We start from the raw sequence: 22,511 nt of genomic DNA on the forward strand, positions 1-22,511 counted from the left end.
AACAGTCAGAGGAAAATACAAACAGACAAGAAAAAAGACGAACAGTCAGGGGAAAAGACAAACACACAAGAAAAAAGACGAACAGTCAGGGGGAAATACAAACAGACAAGAAAAAAGACGAACAGTCAGGGGAAAGACAAACAGACAAGAAATAGACGAACAGTCAGGGGAAAAGACAAACAAACAAGAAAAAAGACGAACAGTCAGGGGAAAAGACAAACAGGCAAGAAAAAAAGACACAAAGACAGGACAAAAAGACAAATAAACAAGATAAACAAGACATGACAAAAGGCAAACAAACAAGATAAGCAAGACACAAAGACAGAATAAAAGGACAAACAGACGAGAAAATAAGAAAGGACAAAGAAACAAACAAACAAGACAAAATGACAGGACAAAAGGACAAACAAAAAAGACAAACAAGACACAAAGACAGGACATAAATACTAACGAGCAAGCCAAACAAGACGAAAGGACAGGACAAAGAACTAGCAAGACACACTCAGAACAACTTATATTTTAGTTAGTTGTTAAGTTGGTGTTGGATAAAACGACAGTAAATTCCTTGAAACTGAGGATAAAGTTAGTGATGGATAAACAGTGGTGTAACTGACTTTAAACGATCATCAAAGTCACACAAAATGCTAATGAAGGTTGAGCTGGTGATAATTATAATGTGAGCTAATTGCCTTGAAATGGTCATATAAGTCACACAGATTCCCATTGGATCACTGCCTCAAAACGTCATACAAGTCAAACAGAATTTCATTGGAAGTTAAAACGGATTTTGATCATTTAACCTCAAAATGCTTATATTGATTTAGAAACTCACCAGTTGAAGAATATGTACTATTTGCAATGTTTGCAAAGTTAAACGCCTAGTAGTTTATATGTATCTGACAGTTATTTGTGTAGGATAAAGGATTTGAAGGTCGAGGGGGTCGCAATTAAGATGCACAAATTGTGGCATGCGCATGATTTACTCCAAAAGAATATCTCATCATGGCAATGGGGATTTGGGGGTCCTCCCCAGTGAATTATTTCGATAATTATAGTAAAAATGGTACATTTGGGTACCCTATGGATATGAAAAGTTCAATTAGAAATTCTGGGACGGGATGGCGGCAGCGCCCCAACCTATGGACCCACTAGAGGTAGCAGCATAATTACATATGCATATCAAATGGCTATCACAAAGCTAGTCTTGTGATGTGGTTAAATGTTATCATTTATCTTTCTGGAACTTTCTCTTTTTGTTAAATCTATAGGCTGCATATTTAACCACATTGTTTCTGTTTTTATTTGCACTAATATGTCATTGTGCACTTCACAAGTATAATACCTTTACAGCATTGCTCACAATAGAGAAGTCTAACAGTAACAACAAGATCCATTGCTGATCAACGAACAAGATATCCCTTTTGAAAAAGTTCATGTCCTGAAAACTTGTAGAATACGAATATTAAACGACATGCATGAAAATCAGATATGAAATTGACAGAGTATTGGCGCATGTAAAAGTTGCGTTTATTAGATAATTATGAAGCACATTGTCAACAATAAAGATACAAAAGTTCAAAACAGTCTGACATCAGGGTAAAAAATATTGATTTATTATGAGACTATTGTAAACTCGAACACCGTTGGCTCGAAGTCCCAGGGACCGGCGATTCGAGCCAAGCGAAAATGTTTACATTCAGTATTAAGGGATCGGTCCTTAAAGCTGCACTCTCACAGATTGAACGTTTTGACAACTTTTTTTATTTTTTGTCGAGGAACGACCCAATTTGTTGGAAAATGCATGTAAACCAGTCATTTAAGACTACTGACAAAAATTAGATCGCAGATTTTCATATTGAAGTTCAAAAAATGATGTTTTATCAATATCTTCGATCTGATCTTTTGTCAACAGTCTTTTATCACTGGAATGCAGATATTTATGCAAACATTTGCTTATTCCAAGACAAAAAAAAGTTGTAAAAACGGTAAATCTGTGAGAGTGCAGCTTTAAGATCGAGTTCGAGCCAACGAGGATATCGAGCCAAGCGAACTCGAGCCAACGGGGTTCGACTGTTTGTGTCATTCAGGACGCCGGCACAGTGACCAATGCAATGTTTAAGCAATGCCAAATCGCTATACAGATGGATATAAGCTGTGGCCATAAACCAACTATATGTACCAGGATTCGTCAAAATCAGAAAATATGTTGTTGTTGTTGGTTTTTTGTTTGTGTTTTTAATCTTATTAATTCTTCATCTCCCCCGTCACAGGTGTCTGAGTCATTGTTTTTTTTTCTAAAATGTTGATTAAAATCATTTTGGGTTCATAAAATGAAATAAACAACATATCTTCAGATGGTTTTTTTATCTCATTATATGTACCCACAATGATTTTAATCAATGTTTTAGAGACAAACAATGATTCAGACGCCTGTGGTTTTCATGCGTCTATTCATCACTATTGAAAGCATGATGAAACTTCGATATCTATAATTAAAATATTCCACGTATTCAATGTTTTCGAAGTCAACAATATCACAAATATTGTTTTACATGTTATTAAATTAGCTATTTTCCCATTAACCAGTGTCTAAATATCGATGAACCACAACGCTAAACTAAACTCGGCGACTTATTATTTGTGAACCGGAAATCGACCTTTTATCGTGTATCACACATACCACGTGACTCGTTAGCAACTTCCGCGCGCGCTATTTCCATTGAAGAACTTGTCAATTGGAGCTCTTTAGATGTGTGTTTGTGAGCGGACTGTTCTTCTTATAAACGGTAAGAATTTGTTGCTGTTAGGCACGATCGTTTATTTTTAATTTATGCCTGTAAAGGTAAAACTTGTGTTGTGAGCAAATTGCTGAGGTTTGAACCATTTGTGGCAGTGTACATGTTTGTGTATATATTGTATTAAGGGAGATATTCTCAAAAAGCATACGTCATATAACTTGTCAATATTTTCTCTGTAATTATTCAATCGATTTCAACCTATCTTTTAAGTAATACGTGGTTAAAGAACGCATATTTGGAACCATACTCTTTTAGTTACGAACAGGTGAAAATGAAGTTTCGATGATAGCATTCAACCAAGAATGGTCGCCATCACATAGTTATATTGAACAATGTCATTTTTTCATAGACACAGGTGCTAAATATTTTGTTCTGTTAGTAAATACAGGATAATTTAGACATCACTGGTCTCTTAAACTTGGTATAAACACACACACAAACATACAGTTTCTACAATATTGTTAAAAAGCATTTATATTAACGATCTTCCTTACGTACACCGATATAAAACCACTCATTGATGATAACGGGCTCATTTGCTTGACTTCATTTCAAGTATTCCGTATAATAAAATGCCTGTTCAGCTTTGCTCTCCTCGTATGAATTGATTTCATTAGGCTTGCGTGCACGAGAGCATTAAACGAGATTCGTGAAGTTTTTCTAGGTAGTCGGCATCTTCCATGAGACATCTAAAGACAGGAATCGCATCTTAAAGTACAACTATCGTCAAGTTACTACCACTAAGGTAATCACGAACTATTTTGATATTTTTTTTATTCTATTTTACAAAATCAAAGCGGGATGTATTCATAATTGAACGAAACAAAACAATAATCTGCATTGTAAATCAAAACAATTAAAACAATGTTTTACTACACTACTGTATGAAGTAATTCAACACCATTTTCTGCTGCCTCAGAGGCGTAGCTAGACCAACATTAATGTTCAGGCTTGGGTGTTTTTCGGTGCATGCTCCACTGCGAAGATATCGTATGAACGAAGGTTGAGTCAAAGAAACATAGTTTGCTATCCGTCACAACGAAGGGTGAGTCAAAGAAACATGGGTTGTTATCCTTCACACGGGAGTCGTATGAACGAAAGTTGAGTGAAAGAAAAAACATATGTTGTTATCCTTCACACGGGAGTCGTATGAACGAAGGGTGAGTCAAAGAAAGAAACATAGGCTGTTATCCTTTACACGGGAGTCGTATGAACGAAGGTTGAGTCAAAGAAAAAACATAGGCTGTTATCCTTTACACGGGAGTCGTATGAACGAAGGTTGAGTCAAAGAAAAAACATAGGCTGTTATCCTTTACACGGGAGTCGTATGAACGAAGGGTGAGTCAAAGAAAGAAACATAGGCTGTTATCCTTTACACGGGAGTCGTATGAACGAAGGGTGAGTCAAAGAAAGAAACATAGGCTGTTATCCTTTACACGGGAGTCGTATGAACGAAGGTTGAGTCAAAGAAAAAACATAGGCTGTTATCCTTTACACGGGAGTCGTATGAACGAAGGTTGAGTCAAAGAAAAAACATAGGTTGTTATCCTTCACACGGGAGTCGTATGTATGAAGGGTGAGTCAAAGAAAAAACATAGGTTGTTATCCTTCACACGGGAGTCGTATGTATGAAGGGTGAGTCAAAGAAAAAACATAGGTTGTTATCCTTTACACGGGAGTCGTATGAACGAAGGTTGAGTGAAAGAAAGAAACATAGGCTGTTATCCTTTACACGGGAGTCGTATGAACGAAGGTTGAGTCAAAGAAAAAACATAGGTTGTTATCCTTCACACGGGAGTCGTATGAACGAAGGTTGAGTCAAAGAAAAAACATAGGTTGTTATCCTTCACACGGGAGTCGTATGAACGAAGGTTGAGTCAAAGAAAAAACATAGGCTGTTATCCTTTACACGGGAGTCGTATGAACGAAGGTTGAGTCAAAGAAAAAACATAGGTTGTTATCCTTCACACGGGAGTCGTATGTATGAAGGGTGAGTCAAAGAAAAAACATAGGTTGTTATCCTTCACACGGGAGTCGTATGTATGAAGGGTGAGTCAAAGAAAAAACATAGGTTGTTATCCTTTACACGGGAGTCGTATGAACGAAGGGTGAGTCAAAGAAAGAAACATAGGCTGTTATCTTTAACACGGGAGTCGTATGAACGAAGGTTGAGTCAAAGAAAAACATAGGTTGTTATCCTTCACACGGGAGTCGTATGAACGAAGGTTGAGTCAAAGAAAAAACATAGGTTGTTATCCTTCACACGGGAGTCGTATGAACGAAGGGTGAGTCAAAGAAAGAAACATTGGTTGTTATCCTTCACACGGGAGTCGTATGAACGAAGGTTGAGTCAAAGAAAAAACATAGGCTGTTATCCTTTACACGGGAGTCGTATGAACGAAGGTTGAGTCAAAGAAAAAACATAGGTTGTTATCCTTCACACGGGAGTCGTATGAACGAAGGTTGAGTCAAAGAAAAAACATAGGTTGTTATCCTTTACACGGGAGTCGTATGAACGAAGGGTGAGTCAAAGAAAGAAACATAGGCTGTTATCCTTTACACGGGAGTCGTATGAACGAAGGTTGAGTCAAAGAAAAAACATAGGTTGTTATCCTTCACACGGGAGTCGTATGAACGAAGGTTGAGTCAAAGAAAAAACATAGGTTGTTATCCTTCACACGGGAGTCGTATGAACGAAGGGTGAGTCAAAGAAAGAAACATTGGTTGTTATCCTTCACACGGGAGTCGTATGAACGAAGGTTGGGTGAACGAAACATAGGCTGTTATCCTTCACACGGGATACGTATGAACGAAGGTTGGGTGAACGAAACATAGGCTGTTATCCTTCACACGGGATACGTATGAACGAAGGTTGAGTGAAAGAAACATAGGTTGTTATCCTTTTCACGGGAATAGTATGAACGAAGGTTGAGTGAAAGAAACATTGGTTGTTATCCTTTACACGGGAATAGTATGAACGAAGGTTGAGTGAAAGAAACATAGGCTGTTATCCTTCACACGGGAGTCGTATGAACGAAGGGTGAGTCAAAGAAAGAAACATAGGCTGTTATCCTTTACACGGGAGTCGTATGAACGAAGGTTGAGTCAAAGAAAAAACATAGGTTGTTATCCTTCACACGGGAGTCGTATGTATGAAGGGTGAGTCAAAGAAAAAACATAGGTTGTTATCCTTCACACGGGAGTCGTATGTATGAAGGGTGAGTCAAAGAAAAAACATAGGTTGTTATCCTTAACACGGGAGTCGTATGAACGAAGGTTGAGTGAAAGAAAACACATAGGTTGTTATCCTTCACACGGGAGTCGTATGAACGAAGGTTGAGTGAAAGAAACATAGGCTGCTATCCATCACACGGGAGTCGTATGAACGAAGGGTGAGTGAACGAAACATAGGCTGTTATCTTTAACACGGGAGTCGTATGAACGAAGGGTGAGTCAAAGAAACACAGGCAGTTATCCTTTACACGGGAGTCGTATGAACGAAGGTTGAGTCAAAGAAAAATATTCTGTTGGCCTTCACACGGGAGTCGTATGTACGAATTGTGAGTCAAAGAAATACAGGCAGTTATCCTTAACACGGGAGTCGCATGAACGAAGGGTGACTAAAAGAAACATAGCATAGCATAGCATTTCTGCTGCCTCAGAGGCGTAGCTAGACCAACATTGATGTTCAGGCTTGGGTGTTTTTTTCGGTGCATGCTCCACTGCGATTGTTTAATACATATACGTTTCTAATTTATCTTGGATCTTTTAAATAATTAAAGACATCGAATGAACGAAGGTTGAGTCAAAGAAACATAGGTTGCTATCGTCACAACGGGGGTCTTATAAACGAAGGGTGAGTCAAAGAAACATGGGTTGTTTTCCTTTATACGAGAGTCGTAAGTACGAAGGGTGAGTCAAAGAAACATGGGTTGTTATCCTTCACACGGGAGTCGTATGAACGAAGGTTGAGTCAAAGAAACATAGGTTGTTATCCATCACATGGGAGTCGTATGAACGAAGGGTGAGTGAACGAAACATAGGCTGTTATCCTTTACACGGGAGTCGTATGAACGAAGGGTGAGTGAAAGAAACATAGGCTGTTATCCTTTACACGGGAGTCGTATGAACGAAGGGTGAGTAAAAGAAGAAACATAGACTGTTATCTTTAACACGGGAGTCGTATGAACGAAGGTTAAGTGAAAGACACATAGGCTGTTATCCTTTTCACGGGAGTCGTATGAACGAAGGTTAAGTGAAAGACACATAGGTTGTTATCCTTCACACGGGAGTCGTATGAACGAAGGGTGAGTAAAAGAAGAAACATAGACTGTTATCTTTAACACGGGAGTCGTATGAACGAAGGTTAAGTGAAAGAAACATAGGTTGTTATCCTTCACACGGGAGTCGTATGAACGAAGGGTGAGTAAAAGAAGAAACATAGACTGTTATCTTTAACACGGGAGTCGTATGAACGAAGGTTAAGTGAAAGACACATAGGTTGTTATCCTTCACACGGGAGTCGTATGAACTAAGGTTGAGTGAAAGAAAAAACATAGGCTGTTATCTTTAACACGAGAGTCGTATGAACAAAAGGTAAGGCATTGACATTGAATTGACACACGTTCATTTGAACGTTAAATGTCTTCCAGTATGTTCATTGTTCAGTTTTGTTGTTCTGGAAAAGAAAATACATGTTTAACACATTGCGTAAAGGTTTTGCTTAGCTAAGATCATATTTGTATAAAATTTGAAATTTAGTACCAAAGTTACTTCATTAATTAAACAAGGATTGCAACCCATAGCTACTCTCAATGTATATCATTTTGTACCATAGCATATTTTTTACATATTTACAGCTCATGCACGCATACAAACAGGAAAACTACAAATAAAACCAGATAGGATTTGTCGTTTGTAAGAGTGCCTTACTCAAACTGTATCAATCAAATTAATGTATTGGGGTTTTAAAGATATATGAAGTATTACAGTACATGATTCACAAAGAATTGTAGAGAACAGTTCATCCGAAATCGATGTCCATTGACAACTCTAAAAAAAATCTCTGAAATCAATGCAAAGTCATTTTAGAAACAGAGTAAATATTTAATCGGAAAACAATTCATCTTGAATACAGCTCTGTCAGATTTATTTGGCTCACGTTAATATTGTTTGCTGAATGGTCTTAATTTATCCCTATTCAGGTCCAGAAAAATACCGAGCCATTGAGTTCAGTTGATCACAAATTATTGGATATCATGAATGTCATTTCTCCGCGAAATGAAAATTTGCGAATCATTTAATAAAAAGAAAATTTTCTAAATGCGAAAACTGAGTTTGCATGACGCCATATCATATATTTTCAGAAATGTGTATTATTGATTTACACCCAAATGGCAAGGCTTATGAAATATAGCCATGCCACTCGATTTTTCACTATAAGATTTTTTCTAAGATTAATATCTGTTATGTAGCATAAGTATATTACATAAGGAAGAGTAAGTGATTTCTTGCTGCGCCCGGCCCGATGACTAAGTAATCGTTCACAATGCACGTTCACAATTTGTAAGCCAATGAGGTTGCATTCTAAGTCAGTTAGCATAATGATTAAGAAGGGCTCGTTCGCTACGCTCACTCGCCTTATTCTTAATCATGAAGATTTTAACTCATGCCATCAAACTTTTTACTAAGAATACCAAGAATGAAAACTTAGTTTACTTAGCGCGAAATGCCTCTATAATAGCCGGCATGCATGCGCGGGCTCCTAAAAACCAACTCGATCAAACCAATTAAAGACTAAATGGAAATTTGGCAGTTGTAATCTGCATAATGGTTTTTTGGTTGTAGGAGCTCTTCTAAATGACTAAATGTCCGGCGAACCTATCGTCAGAGGCATGAGTCTTGACTTTGTATAGATTTTATGGAAAGCAATTATGGTCTGATGGTATAGCAGTGTGTGTATACCACGTGATAAAATACGTCATAAATGCTACGTCGGAAGGAAACATTTTGCTTAAAATGAACACTTAAAACAAAGATATCTTTTGTTTTACAAAACCAATTTAAATGAAACAAAGTGCAGTCTATTCCGCTTAAAGAGCCCCGCCTTCGTTTTATTACCGGAGAGTGATAAGGTGATTCGTTTCATCAAACACTTCGACAAACCTGATTCCAAAATAATGTTGTGACAGTGCTCTGTCAGACGGCCGTATTGTGAAAAGATGTTAAGAAATTGAGCTCTCAATCAAACTCTGGTAAAGGTCCGAAAGCGGGGCTCCGTAAGCGGCGTTGACTTCGCTATGCTTCATTTAAAATGGTGAAGAAATAGTGAAATTATCTTTGTTTAAAGTTTTCATTCGAAGCATATTTTGGCCTTCCGACGTAACATTTATGACGCAATTTATCACGTGGTATACACACACTGTACAGAAGTCCGCCTCTCACCCAAGTGGTCGTTTCGATCGCCACAAGCATACATTTCTCAGGGACTGATCACAACAGTTAATAGTGTGTGAATACCACGTGATAAATTACGTCATAATTTATATGCTACGTCGGAAGGCAACATTTTGCTTAAAATGAAGACTTAAATCAAAGATAACTTTTCTTTTACAACAACATTTTAAATAAAACAAAGGGCAGTCTATGCTGCTTAAAGAGCCCCGTATTTGTTTTATAACCGAAATTTGATTAGGTCATTAGTTTCATCAAACACTTCGTCAAACCTGTTTCAAAAATAATGTTTTGACAGTGCTCCGCCAGACGGCCGTATTGTGAAAAGGTTTGTCGAAGTGTATTAAGAAACTAAACTCTCAATCAAACTCTGGTAAAAGACCGAAGGCAGGGTTCCGTAAGCGGCGTAGACTGCGCTATGTTTCATTCAAAATGGTGAAGAAATAGTGAAGTTATATTTGTTTAAAGTTTTTTTTCAAATCAAAATATTGCCTTCCGACGTAGCATTTATGACGCAATTTATCACGTGGTATACACACACTGGTTAATAAAGAAATAAGTAAAAACCAAACACTTTACAATCTGTCTTTCTAATATGTATATCTTGTATCATTAAACTACCAATTTGCCAATGAGGCAAAGATTTGTCTAACGTTTCTTGCGCTAATGAACTTGATTTAGAAAAAGAGTCAACCCGCCCAGACCAGGTGTAAATGACAAAATTCAGATCACAAGGAGAGGCTTCATATCTTTTTGTCATATAAAAACAAGAGCGGTCGTTGAGATGGCACTTTACTTGGTCCGACTGGCATTTCATTCAATGAATATTTTACTCCTTAAGTTCTCTAAAATCAATGTTAGCTAGAATATTTATAGCCCAGGAATGCAAATGGATGTATACACTCTGCCAAAGCTGGACTTCTTTGGGCTAGCCTTTGCATTACCAATGTGATATGCATCAGCAAGAAAATCCCTCTGTAATTAGAATTTCATGTAATTTGTACAATAAATCTCTCGGATTTGTTTCAGGCTTAAAGGATATGGATTCTTTCCATCTTTGGAAAAATCTGTTTTCTATTCCAATATTTCGTGAGGTTCGGCATTTATAATTGTAGGGGACATTTTTACCTTGTTCCGTGGTCAGTTTCAGTTTCGAAATTTTCCCTCTTATCTTACTCTTCCTTTTGAATATCGATTTCGATTTATACCATGGAAAAAAAAATATTTGGTAACTTTAAAGCTGCACTCTCACAGAGCCCATTTTTGCGTGAATGTCTAAAAACCAGGGATATTATAAGACTGCTGACAAAAACCAGGGATATTATAAGACTGCTGACAAAAACCAGGGATATTATAAGACTGCTTACATAAACCAGGGATATTATAAGACTGCTGACAAAAAACAGGGATATTATAAGACTGCTGACAAAAACCAGGGATATTATAAGACTGCTTACATAAACCAGGGATATTATAAGACTGCTGACAAAAACCAGGGATATTATAAGACTGCTGACAAAAAACCAGGGATATTATAAGACTGCTGACAAAAACCAGGGATATTATAAGACTGCTGACAAAAAATAAGATCGTAGGTTTCATGTCTACTTTGGAAAATTGTTTTTTTATTGCTAAAAGCGTTACTGACGCTTTAAGGAAACGTGTGAAGTAAGAGGCAGTTTTTCCGAACAATTAAGTTTTGTTCTATTGCATATACTGTCATATCATTGACTTCAAGACATTGATACAAACAGACGGGGTTACCGAGATAAAAAGGTCAATGTCAATCTGTGAGGTTGTAGCTTTAATATTTATCTTACGTCGTTTTTATACAATCATTTCAAATAACAATTTAGAATTAGTGCTTACCATAGTCAAGTGTTAGACAAAATTTTGCAAAAATATTTCGGTAATATATCTATTTTGATGCTTTCTTTGGTCATATATGTTTTCCGTTTTTTTTTATATAGATATCGACATCTATCTTGATCGTCTGTTTGTGATCGTAAAGGCCTAGATTAAGGAATGTTTGGCATGACAATCCCCTGCTGTGCATCTCCTGCTTATCGCACTGGTGTCACAGTAGGGGCCAATTTCCTATGTATTTGTTTATCGGCTCAGGGCCATTTAGGGTCCAGTTCTAAAATAAGACTTCCATAATTGCACAGCAGATCGGAGACCTGATAGGAGGGATCAAGGCAAGTAGATTAGGATCAATAAACAGAGTTTGTGTACTGTACACAGTTTTTTTGTGTGTTTTTTTGGGGGGTGTCACTTATAGAAGGCTTGAACTAGGCCTTTAAATAAATTTAAAAAAACTCATGTTTGTAAATGATTTGATATAAATAACATTCCTAGCATTACTTGCTAATGAAATTGAAACATTATATAATCCGGCTGGTTTGGTTAAGATGTAATGTGGCCTTGTAAATAATATTATCATTTAGCAAACAGACATTTTGTTTATAGCCAGTTGGCAGTGTAACAATCTGGTGGTTTAACACGTAAAACCATAGCTTCATTTTTCTCGACTGATCTCCTATCGGGTTTCAATATCTTAAAGGGACTAGACACCAGATGGACGTAAAATCGGCTAATAAAGTATTTCATCAAAACAAGCCTAGAATTATCAAAACGAGCTAGTATGAGGCCGATAATACATCATTAACATGATCAAAAGAATATTGAGTCGCTGTCTCAGCGTTTATCCGTTTAAAAATAGCGAATAATGGTTTCAGAGTTTAAAGTGTGTATATTTAGCACGTGAAAGTCCCTAGATCCGTACAGTTTCTATTAATAAATTTACTTGGATTCAGTTGTTAGACAAACCCACTAAATTTCGAATTGGAAAAAAATACGCAAAAAACTGCGGAAGATGCATGTGTCGTAAGCGAGGTGATACATCTGTAAGTAAGATTCAATGCGTTGTACACAACAATATGAATTTTTTGAAGTTTTTGACAATTTTCTTTTTTCTTGCAATGGTATCATCTGGTGTCCTGTCCCTTTAAACCCTTGGAACAGACTCTCGGGAATTTTACTTTAGTGAAAAGTAATGGAGTACATGTAATTAATAAATGATTATATCTCTTTGACAACGGTTGTAACATGATTTAAGTCTTCATTTTAAGCAAAATATTGCCTTCTGACGTAGCATATATGACGTCATTTATCACTTGGTATACACACACCGAAGACTACTGGCGATTATATGTACTGTTAACTTAAACATTTCGTCTTACAATAAACATCAATTCTTAGACTCGCTCAGGGGCGTAGCCAGGCCTTGCTGAATGTTACGCACGAAAAGGGGCAGGGTGTGGGAGGGGGAATAACCATGTAGCCGGTGGGGGGTTCGGGGGCCTCCCCGCGGGAAAAATGGAAAAAAGGAACCAACATGTTGAGCTCTGATGTGTTTTTGGAGGGATTTATATGTTCGAGGCCGCCGAGTTTGTAGTTACAAAGTGATTGATTTAGGCTCAGTAACATAAGCTGATTTTCCATTTATTCTGATATCAATTGTTAGCTTAGCCCTCAACTTTGAAGCTATTTTTGGCCATAATTATCTTTTTCATTTTTTAAATTGATGTTACGCACTTGCGTTAGTACGTAACGCTGGCCCCTGGACTCGCTTAAACAGTCAACAACACGTTATGTGTCTAAACATAGTTACAATGTAGAAGTACTCAATTAACATAAATATCATGAAACTCTTATTCACACGAAATTCTGTGTGTTAACTGAGCTCCGAGTTGTCAGGGGAACGTACATTTCTCCACAGTGTCAAACTAGTTCAGTGTTGGCAAACATGTGCATGGTGATGTCCAATAAAATCCTTAAATAGTTCTGGTATTAGCATTTGTAATGATTTCACAGAAAGTATTATTCATACGACAACAAAAATTATGCAACGCGTTCGCTGACAACCTCCTGCCGCGTTTCTCGAGATTTTTAGAATATAGGCTCCAACACGTAACAAAACTAATCTGAGTCAACTGTATTTGTACTTTATTGGTGTGTAATTGTCTTTTATACTGATCGTTTCACTCAATCGGAACATCTCGCCATTTTCTATCGAAAAGAACCTCGGATGGATGCCAATACATCGGTAGAAGTAGTTCGTAATAAATAAATAATAGTATTTATTAACTGTAGTGTTTTAACGTGTATATTGTTAAATGTATTACTATTTTCAAATTAATTGCCAGTAAACGGGAATACTATATAAATAATTAAGCTTCTCAAGAGTAAACTCCTACGGTTCAACTGATATATTGAAATCACTACGCGATCTTCTTTCAGCCTAGCTAAATGTAAAGAATTCCGACATTGTTCACCGTCTCATATACATCCGAGGTTGTTTTCGATGTAAAATGGCCGCGCTGTTTCGATTGGGCTGAATTATGTCAATTTAAAGAAGGTGAACCACCATTTGTATTCACTTAATTCGAATCGGCGAAATTGTCATTGCCTTATGCTTTAGCAAAGAATCATGAAGTGGTGTTAAATGGACCTTTTTCGGATTTAGGAAAACATTTAAAGGCATAGTTTAAGGAATGTTTGGCATGATAATCCCCTGCTGTGCATTTCCTGCTAATCGCACTGGTGTCACAGTAGGGGCCAATTTCTTGTGAATTCGTTTATTGGCTCAGGGCCATTTAGGGTCCATTTCTATAATAAAACTTCTAAAACTGTAAACTGCAAGTAGATTAAGGTCAATAAACAGAGGTTGTGTACTATCACATTTTTCTTAATTATTTATTTTTTTTTATTTTTTTTTTTTATTATTTTTTATTTTTTTTTTTTTTTTTTTTATTTTTTTTTTTTTTATTTTTTTTTTATTTATTATTATTTTTTTTTTTTTTTTTTGGGGGGGGGGTCACTAACAGAAGGCTTAAACTAGGCTTATAAAATCAAAAGAATAGAATACAATGCCATTTATAGGAAAATTGACAAACCAAAACACGAAGGATACACAGTTCTGTATTGATCACGTGATGCACGTGTCAGTTGGCAAATGATCAATGTTGAAAATTAGGTTGATATAGTTGTTGATATTTGTGGAAATATAGGCTATGATTTAAAAGCCAAATGCTGAGATATTGACGTGAGGATTTTATTACTGTCCTTATCAGTCAGAAATAGAACCAGATTAAATTTAATTTTTACAATTATGGCAATAAAATATTTTATTTTATGTTAGAAATTCGACAACATATTGCATGTTTAATTTTTTTTCAAATGAAACACAAGACAATAAAGTAAACACGAAAAACTAAAACGAATTGGCTGAAAAATGAAAATTGATCAATGGATGATCGCACGAATCACTGAGGCAAAATAATTCTACCAATGACACATTGCTAACATTATCTAATGAATTCTTCTTCTTTACAATGTGGTCGTCAATGAATTCTACAAACGTATTAGTATACATTAGCTCATACAAGATATGTGACAAAGAAATACATAATAAGAAAGAGTCTATTTCAACGAAAAGAACATGCTATAAATACAGAAATGCAAAGCAAAATATAACAGGAAAGACATATTTACAATGCTTTTAATAAAACAAAAAAGTCAATGAAAGTGCAGATACACGATCATTAAGAACTAGGCTTAATTATAAAGAAAACGAAATTCAACTTTCGAGGGTCTTTTAAAGGTCCGCCTACTGCCACTCATACGTACACTCGCCCAGCGTCAGATTTTGCGTTTACAATGTGTCATGGCAGACAATTGGGTTGTATTCTAAGTCAGTAAGATGACATGACATAATTTCTAAATGATTAAGATGGGCTCTTTCGCTAAGCTCACTTCACCCTTTCTTAATAATAAAGAATTTAATTCATGTTTCCTAGCTATTACTGTGTACAAGCATGTGAGATATCATTAAGATTATAAGTATCTTCCATGGCCGGGGTGTAAGACCCGAGCGTAGGTTTTTTGCGGAAACGAGGTTTACCGAGTTTCCGCTAAACACCCTGCGCGAGGGTAGGAATGAACCTATCTTACACGAGCGGCTATGGTAGATGCTTTTTCTCCCACCTCAGTTAAACAAAATAAAGTAAAAATGTATTTTTGCTGTAGCTCTTTTGTGCTTAGTAGAAATAATTGAGTATGGAAATGTGATAATTCGTGGTTGTCATGGATATGCGCGCAGTGATTTAATTTAGATTTAGATTTAAATAGTTCTAAGGAGATTGAAGCATTATTTCGTGGAACGTGCATGAAAACTGTTTTATGGTGACATTTGAAGCGAAAAATAAAAAAATTAAGCGTTCTAAATATGTCACAAGACAAGGTTTCCATGACGCTACAGACGAGTCTTCAACAAGGGAGGTAATTACAATGTGATGACCATTAAAAAGGAGTTCCATACGGGCATTTTATCTTCACCCGTGGGCAAGATATGAATTTCTAGCATGGTTAAATTATTGGATCTACTTATCTGAGGTGGGAGAAAAGAATGTCTAGCATGCTTAAATTATTGGATCAACTTATCTGAGGTGGGAGAAATGTAGCTGAATTTTGAACATAAAATACTGACCGCACGCGGTATTGACGACAAGGCAAGATAATTTTACCATGGAATAATGACTTAATATGATAAAGTACAAATGGCAGAGGAATGCGGCGTCCTGTTCTGACCGCGCGATGCACGGGTGAGTGGACAGGAGGCCGTAGGTGGCACTGATGGCGACATCGGAGCGGCGGAGGTGTCACACTACTCGATATTTGTCACGCGGTTCCCTGACAGCCACATTTACATTACAATGTCGCGGAATCATTCGTTCGGAATGAAATGAATATTTCTGCCCAGTCGTTATTGAACATATGTAAATACGGGGATTATTTTGACAAGCCGCTGCTTCGTTTGCTCGGAAATACGTGCGGATTCAGACAAATAAATGTACACTCAATTGCTTGGCTTGTTTTGTGTTTATTTAAATACCACTCGGCGAAGCGTTTCTATGTTTGTGCTTGAATGAAACTATTAATAAAAAGCGCTTTATAATTTCGATAAATTTATTTCATTTTCCGTTATGTGTTTTTATACTTTTTTGATTGTATTGTGATACAAACATAAAAACTAACAGCAACGCATTCGGTAGCATAACGCATAAATTCATACAAACAGTTTTGAGATACTTCACGTCAACTGCACTGTAACGTTTAAACAGTTCCAATGAAAATTCATCAAGCATTCGGAGCTCCTCGGCCATTTATTTCAAAAACAACCTCGGATGTATGCCGGTACATCTGTTGAAGTAGTCCGTATTTTTTTAATAAAAGAATATATTAATAAAATGTAGTGTTTAAGAGTTGTATTCATTGCTCTCAGTTTAAATTGATTGCTAGTGAAGTGTATTATTGCAAACATAATTACGATTCCCAAGGGTTAAGTCATAAATTTTAACTACTAAATAAGATTACTACGCGATCTATTTGCAGCGGACTTAAACGTACCACTTTTTAAGTATGTAAACCGTCCATATACATCCGAGGTTGTTTTTGAAAAAAATGGCCGAGGAGTTCCGAATGTTCATCAAGTTGTCAAGTTGTGCGTATGATTTTGAGTATCACTATCAGTGTGTGTATACCACGTGATGAATTACGTCATATATGCTACGTCGGAAGGGTAAAATTTGCTTTAAGTGAATACTTAAAACAAAGATCACGTGGTATAGACACACTGACTATCAACTATTGTGTGTGAGGGTTCTTAAAATGGCTTTTATATGTTTCACACTAAACAAAGAGGGTTCTCGAATACAGCTTTCTGAACTTGCACTTTTCAGATTCAAATTAGAACCTTGAAATTTTATCCTTGTGGTGTAGCTTATTCTATGTACGAGTGGCGCACCAAATAATAAAACTCAACTATTGAATGTTATTTTCTATGAAATTTACACTGAATATCCGGTCACCACTTGCAAAAAGTAATGCTGGATCTCGTTACACTTCTTTCGTTATCGTTGATATGTGTTTTCTGATAATTTTGCTGCATTTTTCATTTCATAATAACGTTGCGCAGCGGATTGAGTTGTTGCAATTTACCGATGTTTACTCAATAACATTCAAAACTCGCTACGTCAAAATCGTTTGTTCCTCGGGAAATACTTCGAGATAACGATAATTCGATATAACCGAACTACAAAACATGTTAAAGCTGCCCTCTCACAGATATACCGTTTTTACAACTTTTTTTTATTTTTTGTCTTGGAAATAGCAAATATTGCGTAAAAATCTGAAAACCAACTATAAAAGAATGCTAAGAAAAGTTCCGATCGCAGATTTTCATATTTCTGCTAAAAAAATGTTTTATGGTTTAAATCGTTACTAACAGTTTGAGAAAAATGCATAAAACATCATTTTTTGAACTGAAATGTAAACATCTATTTTTTGTCAGCAGTCTTATATAACTGGTATCCATGCATTTTCGCAAAAAATGGCTCGTCCTTAGACAAAAAAATTAAAAGTTGTTAAAACGTTCAATCTGTGAGAGTGCAGCTTTAACAAAACCGAACATCGAGATAACAGAGTTTGAAAAAGCGAATCTCGACTGTATCTTTAAACCATTTAACAGAATAGTTTAAAATATCATTGTTACGTATATCGCTCATGCATTGAATAAATTAAGCCGATTGTTAAGTACTTTGTTCAAATTAACAACGTTGTTAACGTCATAGTTGTTAACTTTCAAATAATTGATGGTTGGAAGTTTCATGGCCATACTTGTGATCTGTGGTATGTCTAACTAGATTTTATAATACTGATTCAGTTGCACTTGTGTGTTTTTTAAAATATGAGCAAATTATAAAAAAGTTAACCTTTAAAAGTTAACAATGATGCCGTTTACAACGTTGTTGGATTTTTCAAAGTTTCTGAACAATCGGACCATTGTCAACCAATGTACTTTATTACAGGGAAAATGTGACGTATTATATTTCGCAATAAAATAAATAAAATAAATGTCATCTCTCATTTCTACAAAATATTTAGCGAAACATGCCTGGTTAGATTATAAGCCACTTTTCCAGCTAACGAAATCGCCTATCGGCCGCCAATAAGAACTACGCTTCATGGCTAAGATGTGACGTGACGCCATGATTGGGTTTCCCGCCTGATGAAAAAATATAGTCTAAGTCAGTTATAATATATTTAGTAATATGGAAAACGCAAAACAGACAGAAAGTTAAGGCCTAAATAGTCAAGGCTACTGAGCCTCAAAACAGGCTGAACCCGGACAAAATTGATACAGAAATTAAACTTATGTTTTCTGAAAGTTCAATGTCTGTAGTGTCCATAAACACAGATTTCCCAAAAGTTCCCGACTGGGAAACTCTACAATTCAAGATGGCCGCCAAGATGGCCGCCATAATTTTGTAAAAAAGGGTATCATATAACTGCTGAAAGGTATTACATTTTCTGGCTTTGAATGTGTATTTTTTTATTTATTGTCACTATTTTATCTAAATTTATAGGAATAAGTCTTGTTATGGCAAAGTTTCTATTTTTATTAAAATATTTAAAAAAAATATATACATATTTTTTTATTATTTTTAAATCAAAATGGTTATTTTCTGTTTCGTTTTATTAAATTATTTATATAAAAAATGGCTAATAAAGCCTCAAAATGCTCAACCAACAGGTTGGAACAGGTCTGAACTTACTGAAATTGAACACTAGCTAATACAAAAGCATACTGTGCAGGGTGGGTGGGGAAGTGTTACAGGTTGTTCAACTATTTAACTTCATCTTATTCAATTGCACAATTTTTGATCATTCCATGTATCGTATCATAAAAAACAGAAGTATGAAAAGTGTTCTACTGTAACGCAAACCTGTAGCATACCTTGTCATACACACAGTATGTGTTTGCAATACATGGCCGACAATGTGGACTATAATATACGTACCATAGATGGTCTGAATACCTTCCATGGTATGGACATGATGATGTCCATAACACCAGGGATGAAACTGAGCAGGAGAGTTCCTAGAACCGATGTGACATCATCGGACATTGCAGCAGTTGGGAAAGTTAAGATTTTCAAGGACCCTATACATAGTAAACCAACCATATTTGCACCGCTACCAGAATCAATGACAAGAGGAGTTACAACATTGACACTCTATGGAAATTGTCAATTATTTTGACCAAGGACACCACAGTGGAATGGGGTGATGCAAATGGTACATGCTGGATCACACCCTTAAGTCTCAATGATAGACATGGATATGGGTAATGAATCATGTATTTACTAAACACGGTCTTTTGTCAAAGATTTGGCGACGACCTACAATGCAGATCCAATTATCACATTTGACCAGCCGTTGTGGTACAAAGCACAATTGATAATAGCCACACAGCCTCAAAGCAGTCCGATGTCACAGATTGTTTGTCGTCTTAGTGGACTGCATATCTAGATGAGTTTTCTTGGTACCAAGTTATGAATGACTCGGGAGTTGTTAGAGACTGTGTACGCAGAAAATGTAGTTCCACATATGCTCAGTGGAAAAGCAATCAGTAGAGATTAAGAGGGCAATTAAAAGCAAAGAAAGTATTATGTTCACTACTAGCAATGAAGGCTTTCCTGATTGATAGTCATGATTATCCGGGTGAAAAAGAAGATGTAACAGCTTGTGAAAATAAAAATCTGCAATAAACTAGGTGTGGATGCTGAAAAAGATAATGGTGGCACAGTTGATGAGGTGAATACTGAAGATATGACCAAATATTCAAGTTAGGGTGGTTTAATGAAAAATAGCCAAATGACCACTGATGGAAATAGCACTCCCAGTGAAAATCAAGATGCTGCAGATATTAAATCAGACAAGAATAGTGGAAATGATAGCGGTGATATGAATCCACATTTACAAGCAGCAACGAAATAATTTGATAGCTTACTAAGTGCAGAAGTCGACTTAGAATCTGTAGTTAAGACACCAAGAGTTAATGAAGTTAAAATGACAATGCATAATGCGGATATAAACATGAAGGGAAGAATAACTGTCAAGCTATGGTGTATTATCTGGAACTCCAATACACACTGTTTTGTTGGTGAGTACACTTATTTGTTAGTGTTACTGCGCTATTATTTTGAAGATCATGGATTCTCAGTACATCTCAATAGTGAAGGCAGGAAAAATAAATCAACAACCATTAAAGCTGTTAAAGAGCGCCTTGGTATTGATTACTTAGTAAATGTATTTTGTTTATCCATGCGATACTTGGCTCTGATATTGTTTCTTAACCAAGTGGATTAGGCAAAACTTCTTCATTGAAGTTGTTTAACAAGTCCATGAAATTCCACGAATGTGCTCAACAAATCGAAAACTTTTCACATGAACATATCAAAAGAAGAGATTGAACATGGTGAGCGTGCACTGATTCTTCTATACACGGACAGGCAAATAGACAGCATAAATGATCTGAGAGTCATGTTTTTCATTGAGAAAACTTCAAGTAACTCTTTATCTATTGATCTGTAAATATTACCACCAACGTCCAGTGCAACAAAATACCATTCACTACGAACATACTCTCAAATGTTGCAATGGAAAGGTTTGGACGAAAATCCCTGTGATTATGGTTGGGTTCTTTAAAACGGCTTACTTGTACGGAAGCTAACTGATATGGCACCAGCTCCAGCTCCATCCTTCAAGTAATACGATTTCTATATAAAACTGGGTGTAGAAGTATGGCGTGTGGCAGAAGTAAATTAAGCCATAAGTGTTCAACAATGTGCCGTAACTGCGTCGGAGCTTGCTGCAGTTAAATACTATTGAGTACCGGTAGATCAAACATTAAATGTGTGTTATTATTAGCAATATTATAAACATTTTCTGTAAATGTAATGATCATAATTTCGGAACTCTTGCCCAAGAAATAATAATGTTGAAAATTGTTCAGTTCATTCGTGTATGCCATATTTTCAACATTTATCCTATGAGAACTTAAATGCAGAATTTCAAAACTCAAATGTATCACCGAAAATATGGTAATTGATTTTGATTCCTTTCATATATCCAATTTGACCTTTAAATTTGACCTTGACCTCAAATATAATAATTTAATTCTGATATGCATAACAAAACTTTGTAATGGTGAACATTAATTTGTAAATAGTTGGATATCTATCAGAGGCAATTTGTGTGTTTTGTCTATAAAGGATTATTTTTCTTATTTTTGACCTTTAACCTCAAAAATTTGACATTGAACTTGGGTGTTAAGACCTCATTATTATGTAAATAACTTTATCCATCAATGTTAGACCTACATGTAAAATGATTTCAATATTGATTGAATGGTTGCAGAGTTATGCATGGATTCCAGAAATCCTCAAAAAAATATCTAAAAAAGCAGAAAATGCCCCAAAAATAATTTTCCCAACCAAAAATGTTTTGAAACTTTATGATTCATGGTAAAACACACCATTTCCAATCAACATGCTAAAAATCATTTCTGTATCAAATTTGTCCGGGTCAGAAGCTGAACAGCCTGGACTAAAAATACACCAGCGAGCGACAAACAACGTCACAGAACAGTAAAGACAGACTGCACATACATCAACGTATCTCCAACTTAATAATAGTTGGGTTACCGCCTTGGACCGGTCAATGAAGCATGAGTTCGCTGGGTATTTAAACTAGTTTAGAAGTAGTCAACCTCAATATGCACGCCGAATGGGTATAGCCCGATGCGAGGGTAAATAAGCTCCACCCCCCCCCCCCCCCCCAACCTTAAACTTGTCCCAACATTTAGACCGGTCAGCGTAGCATGAGTTCACGAGGATATAAACTAGTTAAGAAGAACTCAACCTCAAACTTGTCCCAACAGTTGGGCCTAAAAAAAAATACATTTGGTTCGGGTTACCCGACCCTACCTACGGAATAGGCGCCGACCCTACCGTTTTTATAGTCAGTTTCAAAAAAAAAAAAAAAAAAAAATATTTTTATTTTATTTTTTAATTGCTTTTTAATATGTAGTTTAAACCTTAAATGCTTATACAGAAGATAACTTTATCACCATTCTCCAATGATGAAAATGATATTCTTATATAAAGCCTAATAAAAAAAAAAAAAAAAAAGCCTACCTACCCTACCTAATTTTGAAAAGGATGTAACCCTAACCAAACTTTTTTTTTAGGCCTTGTCAACAAAGTGTTTACATGTACGATCGAACGTCCACAAACGAAGACATACCAAACCGCACGTATGCAAAGGAACAACAATAAACACATGTGTGACATG

General features: G+C 36.1%; 1 protein-coding gene across 1 annotated transcript in view; it reads left to right on the top strand.

Moving 5' to 3' along the window:
* The first annotated feature begins 2,706 nt into the window (after positions 1-2,706).
* The window catches only part of LOC128211920 (synaptic vesicular amine transporter-like), a 61,581-nt gene continuing 41,776 nt past the window's right edge, over positions 2,707-22,511 (top strand). The window contains exon 1 of the mRNA XM_052917057.1: positions 2,707-2,786. The gene's annotated coding sequence lies outside the window, so the exon portion shown is untranslated. The remainder of the gene's footprint in view (positions 2,787-22,511) is intronic.

The sequence above is a fragment of the Mya arenaria genome, chromosome 12 (genome assembly GCF_026914265.1).
Source record: "Mya arenaria isolate MELC-2E11 chromosome 12, ASM2691426v1".
Lineage (NCBI taxonomy): Eukaryota > Metazoa > Mollusca > Bivalvia > Myida > Myidae > Mya > Mya arenaria.